Source organism: Oncorhynchus mykiss, chromosome 8 (genome assembly GCF_013265735.2).
Source record: "Oncorhynchus mykiss isolate Arlee chromosome 8, USDA_OmykA_1.1, whole genome shotgun sequence".
Taxonomy (NCBI): domain Eukaryota; kingdom Metazoa; phylum Chordata; class Actinopteri; order Salmoniformes; family Salmonidae; genus Oncorhynchus; species Oncorhynchus mykiss.
Window position 1 is genome coordinate 88574330 of NC_048572.1, and position 5404 is coordinate 88579733.

Genomic DNA, 5404 nt, shown 5'->3' on the forward strand with positions numbered 1-5404 from the left:
CTCTCCTAGGGTTTTTCTTTATTTTTACTATTTTCTACATTGTAGAATAATAGTGAAGACATCAAAACTGATGAAATAACACATATGGAATCATGTAGTAACCAGAAAAGAGTTAAACAAATCTAAATATATTTTACATTTGAGATTCTTCAAAGTCGCCACCCTTTGTCTTGATGACAGCTTTGCACACTCTTAGCATTCTCTCAACCAGCTTCATGAGGTCGTCACCTGGAATGCATTTCAGTTAACAGGTGTGCCTTGTTAATTTGTAGAATTTCCTTCCTTCTTAATGCGTTTGAGCCAATCATTTGTGTTGTGACAAGTTAGGGGTGGTATACAGAAGATAGCCCTATTTGGTAAAAGACCAAGTCCATATTATGGCAAGAACAGCTCAAATAAGCAAAGACAAATGACAGTCCATTATTACTTAAGACATGAAGGTCAGTCAATCCGGAAAATGTCAAGAACTTTGAAAAGTTTCTTCAAGTGCAGTCGCAAAAACCATCAAGCACTATGATGAAACTGGCTCTCATCAACTGGCTCTCTCGCTGCAGAGGATAAGTTCATTAGAGTTACCACTACCACAGAAACTGCAGCCCAAATAAATGCTTCACAGAGTTCAAGTAACAGACACATCTCAACATTAACTGTTCAGAGGAGACTGCGTAAATCAGGCCTTCATGGTGTAATTGCTTCAGATGGGATGGTGTATCGCTGCAGAATGCTGTGGTAGTAGCCATGCTGTTTAAGTGTGCCTTGAATTCGAAATAAATCACTGAGTACGTCTCCTACTCCTACTTCGGAGGAATCCACGTTTCATTGGGTTCTCCAACTACTATCGCCGGTTCATTCAGAAACTTCAGTTCTACTGCCGCCCCGCTCACTGCCCTTACCAGACAAAAGACCCGGACCCTTCAATGGACTGATCGCACCCTAAGTGCTTTCAACAACTTGAAATGCCTCTTCACCTCAGCTCCCGTCCTTCTCCAACCTGATCCGACCCGTCCTTTCACCCTGGAGGTGGATTCCTCCGAAGTAGGAGTAGGAGACGTACTCTCTCAGCGGGTGGGAACACCTCCAAAATCACATCCCCGTGCCTTCTTCTCCAGGAAGTTATCCTCCGCTGAGATGAATTACGATGTGGGGAACAGAACTCCTTGCCATCCAGCTGGCCTTTCGAGTGGGTTGGCAGGGGCACAACATCCCTTTCTTGTCCTAACAGATCATCGTAATCTGGAATAAATCAGAGATTAAACTCCAGACAAGCCCGCTGGGCTCTCTTCACATGCTTCCATTTTCATGTTACTTACATCCCTGGAAAGAAAAACGTAAAAGCTGATGCTCTCTCTCACCAGTTTGACCTTCCGACCAGTAACTCAGACCCTACACCCATTCTTCCTTCCTCTTGCTTTATGGGACCAGTACAGTGGGAGGTTCACTCTGCCATAGAAGAAGTCCTAACCTCTGACCCGGATCCTCCTGAGACACCAGCTGGGAGGAGTTACATACCAGCAGCTGTTATACCCCAGACTGATGCAATGATGTCACACGTCCTTGGGGTCAGGACATCCGGGCATTACACGAACCACCGAACTTCTAGCCTGTAAGTTCAGGTGGTCCTCACTGGCATCCAACGTAAGGGATTACGTACTCTCCTGTTCAGTCTGCGCCCGAACCAAAAGCCCTCGCAATCCCCCTTCCAGGAAAACTTCAACCTTTGCCAATTCCTCACAGACTGTGATCCCACATAGCTGTTGACTTCATCACAGACCATCCTGAAACCTCTGGTTTCGACCTTCCACCACCCTTGTCATAGTAGCCCATTTTTCAAAAATGTATCGTCTGGTTCCTCTTCCTCATTTACGTAACGCCATGGAATTGGCAGAGTGTATGTTCCATCAGGTGTTCCGTCTGTATGGCATTCTGGAGGACATCGTCTCTGACCGCGGGCCCCAGTTTGTCTCCCGGGTGTGGCAAGCCTTCTGTGACCGACTGGGGGTTGCCCTCAGCCTCTCCTCTGGGTACCATCCCCAGACCAACGGGCAGACGGAACACCTGAAATAGGGAAGTACCTCCTCCAACAATGTTTTGCCTCTCCACACGACTGGAGTTGGTATATGGCCTGGGCCGAATACTCTCAGAACTCACACATGCATTCATTCCTCCGCCTTACTCCGTTTCAGTGTGTGCTTGGTTACCAACCCCCCACCATGTTTCCCTGGAAGGCAGAGCCAGGTACTGTCCCAGCTGTCGACGACTGGGTTCAGTGTAGTGAGCGGGTATGGGAGAGACCGCTCATCGGCATCTGCAGGAAGCCTCTAATACCCAGAAACGCTTTGCCGACAGACAACGCCAACCTACGCCACTGTTTCACCCCGGACAGCGTGTGGCTCTCTACCAGAGACATCCGCCTCCCCTGCAAAAAGTTCTGTCCTCGCTTCATTGGTCCCTTCAAGATAACCCATCGCATCAACCCTGTCACCTACCGCCTCCAGTTACCCCGTCGGAATAAAATATCCTCGTCCTTCCATGCGTCTCTTTTAAAACCAGTCCTCTTCATCCTCCAGTCCTCTTCATCCTCCAGTCCTCTTCATCCTCCAGTCCTCTTCATCCTGTCCTCTTCATCCTCCAGTCCTCTTCATCCTCCAGTCCTCTTCATCCTCCTGTCCTCTTCATCCTCCAGTCCTCTTCATCCTCCAGTCCTCTTCATCCTCCAGTCCTCTTCATCCTCCAGTCTCAACCCGCAGTGCGCCCCCACCATTGGAATTCGGGGGGGAACCTGCCTACGCCATTCAGGCCATCCTTGATTCTAAATGCCTGAGGTCGCATCCACTATCCAGTGGACTGGGAAGGTTATGGGCCTGAAGACCGGTCCTGGGTCCCCGACTAGGACATCCTCGATCCAGAGATGATTCAGGCATTCCACCGTAACTGTCCGGATCGTCCCGCTCCCAAGGTAGGAGGCAGCCTCTTGGGTGGGGGGGGTTCTGTTTTTTTGTGTTCTTGAATGTAGCCCTGTCTTTCAAGGCAAAATTAACACGTGCCGTGCTCTGCGCGTGAATCTACACCGTTTTCTCCCAGAGTATTCATTACAGAGCATCCAAACATTTGACTTATACTGTATATAAATAATTATACAGATTTTTTTTATTACTACAGTATTTACCCTATAGTAAACTTTAATACTACAGTATTTACACTATAGTAAACTTTAATACTACAGTATACTACAGTCATGTCCGCAAAACTACAGTAAATATCACAGTATTCACTGTCGTGTTTTTGCTGACTTCAGTCCAGTGAATACTATAGTATTTAACCATAGTATACTATAGTATTTAACCATAGTACACTATAGTATTTAAACATAGTATACTATAGTATTTAAACATAGTATACTATATTATTTAACCATAGTATATTATAGTATTTAACCATATTATACTATAGTATGTAACCATAGTATATTATAGTATTTAAATATAGTATACAATCGTATTTAATGATAGTATACTATAGTATGTAACCATAGTATACTAGCGTATTTAGCCATAGTATACTATAGCATTTAACCATAGTATACTATAGTATTCAACCATAGTATACTATAGTATTTAACCATAGTATACTATAGTATTTAACCATAGTATACTATAGTATTTAACCATAGTATACTATGGTATTTAAACATAGTATATAATAGTACTTAACCATAGTATACTATAGTATTTAACAGTAGTATACTATAGTATTTAACCGTAGTATACTATAGTATTTAACCATAGTATACTATAGTACTTAACCATAGTATACTGTAGTATTTAATCATAGTATACTATAGTATTTAACCATAGTATACTATAGTATTTAACCATATTATACTATAGTATATAACCATAGTATACTATAGTATTTAACCATAGTATACTATAGTATTTAACCATATTATACTATAGTATATAACCATAGTATACTATAGTATTTAACCATAGTATACTATAGTATTTAACCATAGTATACTATAGTATTTAACCATAGTATACTATAGTATTTAACCACAGTATACTATAGCATTTAAACATAGTATACTATAGTATTTAAACATAGTATACTATAGTATTTAACCATAGTATACTATCGTATTTAGCCATAGTATACTATAGTATTTAACCATAGTATACTATAGTATTTAAACATAGTATACTATAGTATTTAATCATAGTACACTATATTATTTAATCATAGTATACTATAGTATTTAACTATGGTATACAATAGTATTTAATCATGGTATACTATAGTATTTGACCATAGTATACTATAGTACTTAACCATAGTATACTATAGTATTTAACTATAGTATACAATATTATTTAACCATAGTATACTATAGTATTTAACCATAGTATACTATAGTATTTAACCATAGTATACTATAGTATTTAACCATGGTATACTATAGTACTTAACCATAGTATACTATATAGTATTTAACCATAGTATACTATAGTATTTATTTCATGTGGATACCTCCAAACAACATCTCTCCTAGCCAGCCTTATTAAAATACTGGAGAGAAAGTTTTGGGTTCTTGTTTTCCCTAGAATTTCCCCTGACGGTCACCGGGAGAGAGAGAGAGAGGAATGCTCGTTAATAGGAAGTGGAGTTATAAGGTTCAAATTGGTTCTTAACTTCTGGACAAGGCACTACTTTGGCTCTTTCCTCACCCATAACGTCTCAGGAAAAAAATGTAATAATCGGACCACATATTCAGCAAGGGGCAAATAACAGCTTGGAAAAGGACACCAATAATTGTCCAACGGTGCCAGACAGAGAAATATTATCGAGAAATAGTATCTATTATCGAGAAATAAGACACTATTTAGATTCAACTAAAAATGGTACGTTTAAACTATGTAACCCCTTCCCCACCCCCCCCACCCCAACAACAACAACAAAAAACGGTATAACTTTAAGCTTTGTTGGTGCAACGTTACGTTACTCAGGAAGTGGTACAGCTGGACCCTAAATGATTTGACACCCTTGATAAACATGAGTAATAATGACTGTAGAAAATAAAACAGCTAAAATACTGCGCTAATGGGGGAAATTATAACATTTTATACTGATACAATTGCTCAGAGAAAGTTAAAGTTGTCTGTGTCAAAACAGACAGACATGCTAAAGTTAAAGCAAACTACATTTTTGTTGGTGCTTATGTTCATCTGTACCTGTGTACATGAACGTACGTGTCTGTCTGCCTGTGTTTGTGTCTGTCATTGTGCGTGGTATCCTTTCAGTTGATCATTTCTCCCCAAGTCTGAACCTCTGCAGGCTCAACCCCCTAATACCACAGACAGTAGAAGCAGACAGACTAGTATATATGTAGAGGATGGGGGTAGGA